The sequence below is a fragment of the Morus notabilis genome, unplaced genomic scaffold, assembly GCF_000414095.1.
Source record: "Morus notabilis unplaced genomic scaffold, ASM41409v2 Scaffold312, whole genome shotgun sequence".
NCBI lineage: Eukaryota > Viridiplantae > Streptophyta > Magnoliopsida > Rosales > Moraceae > Morus > Morus notabilis.
Window position 1 is genome coordinate 173,360 of NW_010367006.1, and position 14,096 is coordinate 187,455.

The 14,096-nt window shown below is 33.8% G+C and overlaps 1 non-coding gene across 1 annotated transcript; it reads right to left on the reverse strand.

The window, feature by feature from the left end:
• Positions 1-2,861: 2,861 nt before the first annotated feature.
• On the reverse strand, positions 2,862-2,967 carry LOC112094154. Its single transcript, XR_002903385.1, has one exon. It is a non-coding gene; the product is annotated as a small nucleolar RNA R71 (small nucleolar RNA).
• Between the last annotated feature and the right edge of the window lie 11,129 nt (positions 2,968-14,096).

Here is a 14,096-nt window from a genome sequence, read left to right on the forward strand (position 1 = left end):
GTATTGGCGCCACACACAGGGATAGGAATCCCTAGCATGGCCGGCCACAAGGGATAAGGGATAGAGGAGAATTTTGGTTCGAAATTCAAATTGGAGATAGAGATTGGATTCTTTCTAGAAGTTTGACTTCTACTCTATAAATACTATTTTTGAGACAATTTTTGGAATGGTTTTTTGCCCTAATTTTAGAGGTAGCCGAAATTTCTCTATAGAAATTTTGGAAACAATTTTTCAGCCCTAAGGGTTAAGGCTGGCCGAAATTTTCAAAAGAGAAAGGAAAGAAAAATTTTTCTCCAAAAATTCCACATCGTGCATGTGATGGTGTTTGTGGAAATTCGAGTGTTTATTGTAACCCGTTTTGTCTCATGTGTGCCCACACACACATCTTCGTGGATTCTAGGAATTGATTTGGAAGACATTGGTTTTCTAAACACAAAGATTGGAACAAGGACTGTTCGTGGTCAAAGAACTCAAGTTATCATCCGAGTCGGCTTCCAGGTATTTTTCCTGATTGAGTTCTTGATATATATAAGTTAATGAGATTAATTTATTCGTGCATAAATTAATATAATTTATAGAGTATCTCAAAAGTTTTATGAAAATTTTTGTTATACACGATCTGCCTCTTCCCCGCACCACCGCGCTTCCGCAGCCGGATTCGATTCGGCAACCAACAAATACACCAACCAATAAGAACAAAGAACTCATCTGCACATAAATGCAAGGTGTGAACTACGTCTATGTACATAGGAAGCAAAAACACGAACAAGCACATGGTTGGAACATTAACGAACCCTTTTGCTTATGATACAGACAATGTCATAGTCAGCCAATGATACATTAGATTTGTGCTTATCTTTTAATACTTCTAATTGAGTGCTTTGTTAGTTTTAGAGTGGTTTTAGTAGTTAATTTATGTATTTTTAGTTAATTTTACATATTAGTATCATTTGGAGTTTCTAGCTGAGTGTTGGAGTAATCTTTGGAGCTAAATTAATATTGGAGAGCCGCGGCCTTGAAAGATGGCGCCTAGGGTCTGAAATAGTCCAGTTGCAGTACAAAAACCCGAGAGAAGAGAGCCTAGGCTTTGTGCTGTCGAGCCATGACACTATTTTACGCAGTGAAGAACATCTCCGCTCAGCGCCGCGGCGCCCAAAACCAGAGCCGCAGCGCCCAAAACCAGAGCCGCGGTGCTACTTTAAAGCAAGTTGTATATTTGACATCTTTCAGCTCAGCGCCGCGACGCCCAAATAGTAGGGCCGCGGAGCTACTTCAAAAATTTTGCCGACTTGAGTTCATTTCAGTTTTAAAAATTTACAAAAATGTCACTAGGATTCTAAACACTATGAATATGATTTTTAGGGTTATTTTCTTGGATTTTTTGGCCAAGAAAAGAAGGAGAGAAGATGACTCTATGAAGAAGAGGAGGATTCGTTCAAGAATGGAGTTCAACTTTGAATTCGCCAAACAGTTTTATTATTTCCTAAATTTCTTATGTTAATTATTATTATCATTATGTTTTCTTTTTCAATTATGTTCTAAATTTCTAGCCTAGGTCTACAAGTGTAGCCAAGACATGAATATTTGATTTCATTCATTTTCTTTCTATGAAATTTATTCACTAAGAGTTTTCCATTCATGAATGTGTTTCTTTTATTGTTCTTAATGCTTTCAATAAACTAATCACTTATTGAATTGAATTGAAAACCTAAATTGAAACCCTAGAAGGAGATTTTTAGGAATAGTTTCTAATAAGAGGAACCGTAAGGTGCGTAGGACATCGAGAAATAGTAATACGAATTGCGAGAGTAATTTTAGAAAAATCAAAGAACTTAATGAATTTCTAGGATGATGAGATTCACATCTAGTCATAGTGAATTTACATGTTGGAAATATTTTTAGTAGCATCCCCAGAAGGACTACTAGATAAATTAGGATTTTTCATTCTTCTACATGAATGAGAGACGGTGTTAGCGAATAATTGGAATTAAATAGGAATTGTCTTGGTGAAACTTGTATGCACTAGTGTTTTCTTTGCATTGATTTCTTTTCATAATTATTTTGTGTATAATTTGTGTTAATTTATTTTACTTTCTTTTCAGTTTTAATCTTTTATAGAGATTTTATTTGTCTAGATAAAGTTAAAAATATCAATTTCAGTAATTGTTAAGCTAGTCTCCATGGGAACGATAACTTATTCACTCATTATATTACTTGTGCGATTCGTACGCTTGCTAAAAATCACATCAAGTTTTTTGCGCCGTTGTCGAGGACTGACGTTAACAATATTGATACCAAGTATTTTTAATTTTAATTTGGACTCTTACATTATTTTATTTTCTTACAAATTGTCAGGTGAGTTATAGTGCATGCTATGATCTAAAAGTCTTGAAGTCTTTGATCCTAAGATTAAGCGAACTTGCAGAAGATGTAAGCGGGAAAGAAGAAAGAAAAGTTTGTGATCGTTGATATGGCAGAAAGAGAACCTGACACTAAGGCTGTGGGCGATTATTCTACCCCCGATGTTACCGGGATACCGTTGAGCATTGCTATTCTGGCTATTCAAGCCAACAACTTTGAATTGAAGCCGGTGATCATCTCCATGATTCAAAACTCTTGTCAGTTTAAGGGTTTGCCTAGTGAAGATCCTAATGCTCATATCGCATGTTTCTTACAATTATACGATACCATGAAGTTTAATGGAGTCTCAGAAGATGCTATAAGATTAAGATTGTTTAGCTTTTCTCTTAGAGACAAGGCTTGGAGTTGGCTTTATTCTTATCCCTCAAATAACTTCACCACTTGGAATGATCTTGCTCAGAAGTTCTTGGCTAAGTATTTTCCTCCATCTAAGACCATTCAAATGAGAAATGAAATTACTAATTTTGTGCAACATGATAGGGAGACTTTATCAGAAGCTTGGGAGAGATTTCAAGAGTTGTGCAGGAGATGTCCTTATCACGAGTTGCAAAAATGGAAGCAGATTCAGTATTTCTACAACGGTCTGAATTTGAGCAATGTAAAATTAGTGATGCTGCTGCAGGAGGTGCATTGATGAGAAAGACTATGGATGAGGCTTTTAATCTTTTAGATGAGATGGCTGCACATGATTACAAGTATTTGAAGGAGCAAACTATGGTGAGAAAAACTACAAGGGTACTTGAGGTTGATGCTTTGACGGCTCTGATGAGCCAAGTGGCTACTTTGGTGAAGAAACTGGACAATAGGGAGGTGAATTCGGTGCATATTCCAACTTTTTGTTGTGAATATTGTGGAGCCAATCATGAAAATGGGAGTTGTTTGTCTGTAGTGGAGCAAGCTAATTACATGGGGAATTTCAATAGGCAGCGATGGAACCCAAATTCAAACACCTATCACCCCAGTTTCGGGAAATCCAAATTTCTCTTACAGGAACACTCAGAATGTCTTGAATCCTCCTCCAAGGTTTGTGCAACAAGAGAAGAAGACTTCGTTGGAAGAGATGTTTTCTCAATTCATGTTGACTACTAAGCAATATATGGATGATACTAAGCAATACATGGCTAAGACAGACACTTTGTTGAGAAGTCAAGCAGCAGCAATCAAGAACTTAGAAGTGCAAATGGGGCAATTGGCAAGTTCTAGTTTAACGAGGCAACAAGGCTCTCTTCTAAGTGATAGCATTCCGAATCCTAAAGAGCAATGCAGGGCTATTACTACAAGGAGTGGTTTGCAACTACAAGATCCATAAGTGAAGTCAAGTATAGAGAAGAAGCAACTGCATGATGACAAATATACAAAAGAGAAAGTATGAGAGGAAATTGAAAAGAAAGATTTGTCGATAGAAACACATGAGCCAAGAATTCCGTTTCCACAAAGATTGTAGAAGAAGAATTTGGATAAGCAATTTGCCAAATTATTAGAAGTGTTTAAGAAGCTCCACATCAACATCCCATTTGCAGAGGCCTTAACTCAAATGCCAACGTATGTGAAGTTCATGAAGGATGTCCTCTCTAACAAGAGGAAGTTGGAAAATTTTGAGACAGTAGCGTTGACTGAGGGATGTAGTGCCATCATTCAGAGGAAGCTGCCACAGAAATTGAAGGATCCGGGTAGTTTTACTATATCGTGCACTATTGTAAACTCCTACTTTGGAAAGGCATTATGTGATCTTGCAGCAAGCATAAACCTTATGCCATTATCAGTCTTTCAGAGATTGGGCTTAGGAGAACCAAAGCCCACAACTGTGCTACTCCAAATGGCTGATCGTTCCATCAAGTACTTACGGGGCATTTTAGAAGATGTGCTAGTAAAAGTGGACAAATTGATATTCCCGGCTGATTTCATAGTACTGGATATGGAATAAGACCAATATATTCTTTTAATCTTAGGACGACCATTCTTACCTACCGAAAATGCGGTGATTAATGTTTCAAAAGGAGAATTGAGACTAGAAGTGGAAAATGAGAAAGTAACTTTCAATTTGTTCAGTCCACTCAAAGGTCCACGAGAATCTGAGACTTGTTGCCGAATGGCTAACATAAAGAAGACAATGTGTGAAAAGAACTTGGTCAAGGTTCCAAAGCAATTTATTAGGCAAGATAAAGCATGCAGGATCCCCCCTAAAAAGGAACCGGAAAAAGCTAGCAATGAGAATGTAGCAATTGCATCACAATACTGTCAAGCAAGAATGCCCAAGTTTGAAGACCCAGAAAAAGAATTCCCTGACCCTTGGCTATCTCCGGCGCCAATATTTACTCATTACCCACCAGTCGTTGGTCATAATGATGATGATGGCAAGGGCACCTAACATGGCCCTCGCCCAGGTATGTCCTCTGCGCGTCCACATTCTTTATCACAACATTGAGGACAATGTTTCTGTTTAAGTTTGGGGAGAATGTCTCTTTTGCTCTTTCATTTTTCATTTTATTGTTCTTTATTTCTTTAAAAAAAAAAGTAAAAGTGACAACACTAAGGCCGATGATGAGATTGGTTTTACTTGCTTCTAGCTTGGGAGAAATTGATGAATATTGTATTTTGTGTGTGTGCTTGATCCTATTTGTTAATTCTTGCTTTGACTGGGGCTCTATAACATTCTGTGCACTAGCTTAAATTTGTTAATCATTTTGCTTACTTGGAGAAAGAATATGTGACCTAAGCAAACTCTTTGATCTCACAAGAATTCTAGAACCGGTTTGATTATCACTTGAGGTGAAATCCTAGGACACACCATATTAAGGAAGGGATTTAGGCCATGTTTGGATCGTTTGAGTCTTTCAAGCCAATCCGTGTGTAATACATAACCTTAGTACCCCTTTTGAGCTTGTTTTGACCTTTTTCTTTGTCACCTGCAATTGGACCTAGCTTTAACTAATACTTCCTCATTTGACCCTTCACTTATGTGCATGTGATCATTAGAGAAGAATATTTGGAGCTACATTACAATTTTGGGAGGATGGAAAGAGCTTGGAAGAAGAAAAAAAATTGAAGGATGACAACTTAGACACCCCACTTTGTGCGCTCAAGTAAAGAAATAAGTTTGGGGTTGTGAAAAAAAAAAAGAAAAGAAAAATTAATGATGAATAAAGTGGGTTACAAATGGAGGTTCTAAAGCAAGTTTGGGGGAATTAAGGAGAATTGAAGAAGCTCATGACAAGAACATGGAATGATTGTGTGCACGTGAGTGACTTAAGCAAAAAATAGTATCCATCATCCTACCTTCAACCCAAGCCTCACGTTACAAATTGAATAAAGTCCTAATGATCTTTGGTACAGTGTTCGTTCTACATTAGTGGACAGTGATGTGAAAAAACCAGCTTATGGAGTTCTAAATATTCTTAAAACTAAGAGATCCATTTTTAAAGAACTTAGGTTACATAAACTGATCCGAGTGCGGATGGTTGACAGCGAAAAGCTTTACACACATACACTCATGGAGCTTTAAGTGAGGTAGAAATTGGCATTAGGATTGAAAGTCTACATGGAATATGATTTTTGAAGCTTATCTTGAGCTACTAACTATGTGGAATCTCTGAGGCAAGATTGTCAAATCATCAACAAGTTGTCACTTGCACGTCAATTTCTTATTAGTTTCTTTAGTTTCTTTTATTTTCTTTTCTTTTACTCGAGGACTAGCAAAATCTCAAGTTTAGGGGTATTTGATACATTGGATTTGTGCTTATCTTTTAATACTTCTAATTCAGTGTTTTGTTAGTTTTAGAGTGGTTTTAGCAATTAATTTATGTATTTTTAGTTGATTTTACAGATTAGCATCATTTGGAGTTCCTAGCTAAGTGTTGGAGTAATCTTTGGAGCTAAATTAATATTGGAGAGCCGCAGCCTTGAAAGATGGCGCCTAGGCTCTCAAATAGTTTAATTGTAGTACAAAAACCCGAGAGAAGAGAGCCTAGACTTTGTGCAATCGAGCCACGACGCTATTTTACGCAGTGAAGAACATCTCCGCTTAGCGCTGCGGTGCCCAAAACCAGAGTCGCGTCGCTACTTCAAAGCAAGGCGTATATTTGGCATCTTTCAGCTCAGCGCCGCGACGCTACTTCAAAAATTTTGCCGATTTGAGTTCATTTGAGTTCTAAAAATTTACAAAAATGCCACTACGATTCTAAACACTACGAATAGGATTTTCAGGGTTATTTTCTTGGATCTTTTGGCTAAGAAAATAAGGAGAGAAGACGACTTTACGAAGGAAAGGAGGATTCGTTTAAGAACGGATTTCAACTTTGAATTCGCCAAACAATTTTATTCTTTCCTAAGTTTCTTATGTTAATTATTATTATCATTATGTTTTCTTTTTCAATTATGTTCTAAATTTTTAGACTAGGGTTACAAGTGTAGCCAAGACATGAATATTTGATTTCATTTATTTTCTTTCAATGAAATTTATTCACTAAGATTTTTCCATTCATGAATGTGTTTCTTTTATTGTTCTTAATGCTATCAATAAACTGATAACTTATTAAATTGAATTGAAAACCTAAATTGAAACCCTAGAAGGAGATTTTTAGGAATAGTTTCTAATAAAAGGAACCGTAAGGTGCGTAGGACATCGAGAGATAATAATACGATTGCGAGAGAAATTTTAGGAAAATCAAAGAACTTAATGAATTTTTAGGATGGTGGGATTCACATCTAGTGATAGTGAATTTACATGTTAGAAATAGTTTTAGTAGCATCCCCAGAAGGACTACAAGATAAATTAGGATTTTTCGTTCTACTACATGAGTGAGAGGCGATGTTAGCGAATAATTGGAATTAAATAGGAATTTTCTTGGTGAAACTTGTATGCTCTAGTGTTTTCTTTGCATTGATCTCTTTTCATAATTATTTTGCATATAATTTGTGTTAATTTATTTTTGTAACACCTCAAAGAATTAAACGAGATTAATTAAGGTAATTAAGATTTATTAGTGTGCCTAATCTAGTTTAATTAGTTAATTATTGATTAATAAATGTTTATGACGTGTGAATTTAAATATTTCTAAGGAATTTAAATGTTCTCAGTATTTACCTTTTTACCCCAGAAGTTTGTGTAGACACATTTTCTGGACTGTCATTTTAAATATTGGACACGTGTCTTTTTCTTTTTCTTTTTCTTTTTCTCTCTTCTTTTTCTTTCTTTCCTTTTTCTTTTCCTCCCGTGCACTATCTCTCTGTCATTTTCACTCTCACTCTCTCTCCCTCTCATTCTCGTTCTCTCACTCCTCCATTTTTTCTTGAATCAACTGGATCTTGAGCCAAAGACAGATTTAAAGAAGTTTTCAATGTCATGGGAAGGAATTGAGGTAAGATTTCTGAAAAACCTCTCTTGAATCTTGAATTTTTCTGACTAGAAAACCTATTTTTAGTTTGAAATGGATTTTGGTGGATTTTGAATAAAATCATGGTAGAAATTAGGGATTTTTAGTTCTTTAGACTCTATTTGTCATTTAGAACTGGGATATGATGATTTCCTTTTGAAATATCTCGGATTAAAGTTGAAATTGTAGGTTTTCAAACTAATTCGACAATTTTTCTTGCATCCATGTTCTCCACCAGTCGACTTATGCGGTCGACCAGATTGCACACCACCGGTCCACCAGTGGTGATGCACATCTCTGTCACCGGTCGACTGGTGTACACGGGGTTTGACCCTATTTTGTCCGAAAATGCTATTTTGACCTCGATTTTCGAAGAGAACCCAAATTTGTTTTATTTGGGGACCTAAAATAGATGGTGTTTTGGAATCAAAACCCTTGGAATGATGATTTGAAACATAAAATGATTTATGAAACTGGTAATTGAATTGAGGCACATTAAAAGGAAATCAACGAGTATAATTGAGATTGAATTACTTTAGGAATGAGAAATGAATCCTAAAGTGTTGTTTTGTATCAATGCTAGCTGAGGAGTTAAATTGAAGGCTTTGAGGAAGCGAAAGCCGGAATAGTGCAACGCTAGCCACAGGTTTGGTACTGAGAGGTTGGATTTCTTACCCCTTTCTTTGATAGCCTGTTTTCACAAGGGTTTTTAGTCTTGCAAATGTTTTAAAGAAAGGGCATGTTTGTGAAAGAAAAGCATTTTTAAAACAATAGCTTGATTCTAGTTATTGGAATTATAATGAACTATTTCAGAAAGTTTAATGAATGATTTCTTAAGATAAGAGATCTTGCGAATCGGTAACCCAGGTGATGGCCTAGATAGGATATGGAGAGTGTATCCTTGGGGGCAGAACCTGAAACCCGGACCAGGCCACTACAATGGTGATAACGTTTATGCTTGTGGTTGTGTAAGTAATTTATCAGAGGATAAATTACTTGCTGATGCCTGTAATATGGAAATTTTCAGTTTATATTCTTTTCAGAAAAATGATGTGAGGGTCTGGCTGTTGTGTTGGAACTGAATGTCTACATTTGTTTATTTATTTATCTATTTACTTGTTCATTCATTTATTTACTTATTTACAAAGCTTATTTAAAAATACAACCTACTGGGCCTTTCGTTCACGTTTTCTTTGTTTTATAAATATTCCCTCACAGGCGACATGAGGAGTAGTGCGGAGTAGCTGAGTTAGTTGATACCATCCGATTAAAAGAGGATTGTGTTCATCCTCCCTGTGTACAAATGTAAGAATTGTAAATTCTGTAAAGTCTGAACTTTGGCTTTCTAGACTGTGGTTGATGTCTGTAATGTTATTTACATGTTTATATATATACAATACTGCATATCCTGTGGGTGAAGCCCTGAATGATGTTAGAGGCTCAAGTTTTAACCTCTTGTAATCAGAAAGTGCAGGTGACCCCATAACTTTCTTGTTGTTTATTTTCAGCTAAAAGTGGGGCTCGTTTGGAAATTTCTTTAATATTGTCCTTTGATTTTGATTATTATGTTTCTCATTATTTAATTACTCTCCTAATCATGTTTAACTTATAAACGAGCCTCCACATCACTAAACCCTGTTACGGGGCGTGACAATTTTTCAGTTTTAATCTTTTATAGATCTTTTATTTGTCTAGATAAAGTTAAAAAAATCAATTTTTGTAATTGTTAAGCTAGTCTTTGTGGGAACGATATATTATTCACTCATTAAATTACTTGTGTGATTCGTACGCTTACGAAAAATGCGAAAAATCGTATCAGCCAGCCAAACATCTCCATTAATATATCGTATTAGTTAGGTTACATTTTAACCCTTTTGTTATATCTATATAAGTATGTATGTCTCCAGAGTCTGTCAAGTAAATGTGGGGAATAAACTCCATAAAATGAAATTATTGAAACGATCTTTTAATTTGTATAAGTAACAAGAAATGAAGTTAAAGGCAATAAAAAGCAATAGCATAACTGCTTTCTTAAATTTCAAAGCAGTAGATAAGTAAGGCTGATTTATTTCAAACTAGAGAACGAAGAGGCATTTTAACCCTTTTTTGAAATAAATTTGTCTTTAAGAAGAAAGTTCTTTCAATTCATGTTCAATGTTTTTGAATATCTTTCCTTTCCTATGTATTTGAATCAGTATTCAATCCACATCCCCTGAAAAGTCGATCGCAATTCCAATTGAAAAAAAAAAAAAAGAGAAATGTCGAGCTCCATCTACTTAAAGTTGTTGTCGAATAAACAAAAAAAAAAAAAAACAAGAAAAAGAAAGCTTCTATTGTCATAGTATTTTCTTCTTCAGAATGAAAACATTCTCCTATGAAACTTTTTGTTACACAAATAAAAAAAAAAAGAAAATGGAAGCTTAACACGTCAAAATGATACAATAAATTTGCAAAACAGAGAAAATTCTACTCTATACTTTGTAGCATGTTCAAATGCCAATAACACTCTTCGACCAGTATAAAGCAAGAGTATCCACTTGCAGAAAAGAAATTTCAAGGAAAGTTTATGTTTAGGCAAACCAAATCCAAATAAAAACTTTTCGCTTTATTTTTTTGAAATAATCTAAGTTATCTCATGATCTTCTCACCTGTAGTTCATTACTTATATTTTTATTCCACACGCCCAGAATTGTAATCAAAGAATTTTAGATTTCAGGCATGGAGACAAATGCCGAGCAGATGTGCAAAATCAGAAAACTTTGATGTAATAAGAAACTCAAAGAAATCGTATAGGAAAACGAAGAGGGACAAGATATTTACCGAGTTTGATCCGGTGGACGAACGTGTTTGCTCCTCCGCCAAAAGCCCCAAACGTGATTTGATGAAGTACGATAATTTCTCCACCGCCGCCTGTGACCGAAACAATATCTTCAGTGACTACGGCGGTGCAGGGTTTCAGATCGACGGTGGCGGAGACATCTACCCAGAACAACGGTCAGCAAAAGACGTCGGGCACTGCTAATATCAACTATTTTCTATTTTTTGGACAAACCAGTGGACGCAGAGGAAAGGGCTCCTCGCTCAAACAGAAGCAGATTTGCGTTGAAGTTTCACCACGCGGAGCCAGTTATGGTGCAGCTCGAATATTTGTAGGGAATCACCCCTGCAGATGATGAGAATCGATAGAGAAGAGAGTTGTCGGTGGAAAGAGGAGAAGAAAACAAAGCAACGGTAAGGCGCGCAGGGAATCCGAGGGGAAAAAGCTGGAGCTGTGCAGAGCTTAAGAACTGTAGCAAATGGTTCGAACAAATGGAATTCTGTGGGTGGTTGAATTCCAGATTCGATCATTAAACTTAAATTGTGAGTTGAGTCACAATTTCAATTCCTCCCACAGAACACTCACTTGAGCCGTAGGAACAACTTGAGTTAGGCTTACTCAAATTGAGTCCATGAAACGAACACCCATTTATGTGAGAGTTTTTTACTGTAGTAAAAAAGTTAAATGTGACTGTTTCTAAGAACTTTTTACTATAACAAAATTTAAATCGGTAAAATAAATGGGGCCTAACATATGGTGGTTTTTTTTCTTTCTATTGTTCGTGTTTTGCATCATTTTTTCTCTATTGATTTCTTGTTTTTGAACTAACGTTAGTGATTTTCTCTTTCTTTTCCTTTGGTTTCTTGGTGATTCCCTCTTTTTTTTTTTTTGGTTCCTTTTTCATAATGATACTATATTTGTTAAAATAAAATTGAATATTTCTTTTATACACCACTTTCATTTTTATAATTATCATTCAAATGGTGAATGTGTGAATTAATGAAATTAAGCTTTATTTTATCACTTAGAAATATGACAGTAGCTATTTCAAAATAATGAAATTGAGCTTTATTTTATCCCTTACAATCATGAAATGTCGTTCTTTATGTGTTCGCGTATCATATATTTCTGTTGTTTCAAATTATTTTACAAACTTTTATATTCAATATGTTTCATACTGATATCTTTATTAACATAATAAAATGCTTATTATTGAGTACATTTTCATATTTCTAATGTATTACAAGTCATATTCATAATGATATTATCATTATGTTAATGAAAATGCATACTCATTTATACATTATCGTGTTTTTTCGGTATTATATTCATTTTGGTAATAAAGATTAATTTACTACGTCTCTAATCTTTCATATTTTAAGAACTCGTTAGATAATTGCTATTTCATTATGAATTGTTATATTCATTATTGTTTATAATGATATCGTCATTACAGTAATAAAAAATCTGTCTTTATGCTCATGTATTATTGTCATTTCAAATTTCTTGTAAATTTTTATCTTCAGTCTGTTTTATAATGACATCTCTGTTTAAATAATTAAAACTTTTATTCTTGATACATTTTCGTGTTTATGATGCTTGACAAGTTCTATTTCATAATGATATTATCATTATTTTTAATGAAAATGCTTATTCATTTGTATATGGTGGAGGGAGTTGTGGAATGACGTCATTTTATGGAGTTGCTTATTATAGTTTTTTTAATTAAAAAGTGTGTTTTGTGTTTACATGGAACACTTTTTTCCAATATCTTTTTTTTAAAAAATATATATGTGATGCTTTTATTATTTTTGTTAAAAGAAATTTTACCTTTATTTGAATAAGTATCTTTCATTAAACGTAATATTCATGTTTCATTTGATTTTTGTATTTAAAATTAAATTATGTTTTTCATTATATATGGATATAAGAGTCTTTATATGTATACTAATGGATAGTTTTGTAGATAAATAAATAAGTAGATATTTTTAGATTAGGGTGCTCAAAGTAGACGTTTTTGTAGATAACTCGTTCAATTATTCAGAAGCCCAGGCCCACATCTTACTATCCATCTCGAGGTTACGCCACCTGTAGGCCCACTGCCTTTAATTATGCTCTGTCTGTATCCAACCTAACCTCTTTGCTTAAACATTTAATTAACCCTTTTATTGTTCTATTTTTCTTTTCAGTACTTGCTTCTGTTTTCTTCTTTTCTTTTTTTTTTTTTTTAGGATTCAGTACTTGCTTTTATAACTGCTATAATTTGTATTTTATTTTATTTTTATTTATTTTGATGCAATTAGTAATCTAGAGTTTGGAGTTTTGGTTGGTGTATGTGGATTATGTTTGTGCAAGAGGAACAAATTTTTGTAGTAGTTTTGGGAGCATATGAGTACTAGTGGACCAGCCTGGTTGTTATTATCTTAAATTTGTTTTTATGTCTGGCTTGGTAATAACAACAAATCTAAATAATATCAGCTGAGGACGCATGTACTATGAATTTGCAATTATGTGTGCCCAAAATTAGTTTTTCACCAACGAAATTAAGGAAAGAAAACAAATATTCTTTAAAATGTATGAGTATCAATTTTTACTCCTTATTTTTAATTAATATAATTTTCAATTAAATAAGTATATTAGTTAAAAGGGTATTCATAAAAACCAATGAATAAAAATCCAAACTCAACTCTTAAGGTGAGTTCGACAATTTTCCCAAAATATAATTTGGCTTTTATAGTTCTATTTAGGGCCTTTCATATTTTTATACCATGTATATTAAAATTATTCAAAAAAATATACCTTTTGTTCTAATCATTTAGAAATACATACTATCAAATTGCATTTAATAAGTAAATATATATGTTTTTTTTTTTTTCGCTTAACTATTTTGACTACGAAAATGATCAAAATAAATACCCTTGAAGGAAAAAAGTGCAAAAAGAAAACATTATAAAAAAAATCCAAGAATTTGAAACTAAAAAACAAACAGGAACGAAACTATCCCTTTGTTCTGTTTTAACGTTTTTAGATTTTTTTCATTTATTTTTTGTTTCCTCTTGAGGATATTCTAGTCATATTTGTAGTTAAAAGAGACTGTTAAATGCAATGAAATTGTATACATTTGTAATGATCTAAAATTAAATCTATATTTTCAGAATAATCCTAAAATGCGGAATAAAAAAATATTAGAAAAGGTTTTTTGTTACATTTTTGAGTTCAATCACATTGTAGTCATGTTAAACACTAGTGCTGAGGTTTGACCTTTTTTTTTAACAAAAAGATACAATTGGCCATGTGATAAGCAAGGGACCAAACCATAATGCATCTAGAACTACTTTTTAATACAAAATAAGGACATTAAATGTCAATGCAAGGGGTAAAAACTTTAAACTTAAACAATAATAAATGTGGATCCTATAAGAAAGAACTCGAAGGAAAGATTCTAAGCTTGACTTTTAAGGAACAGCCTTATATATATATATATA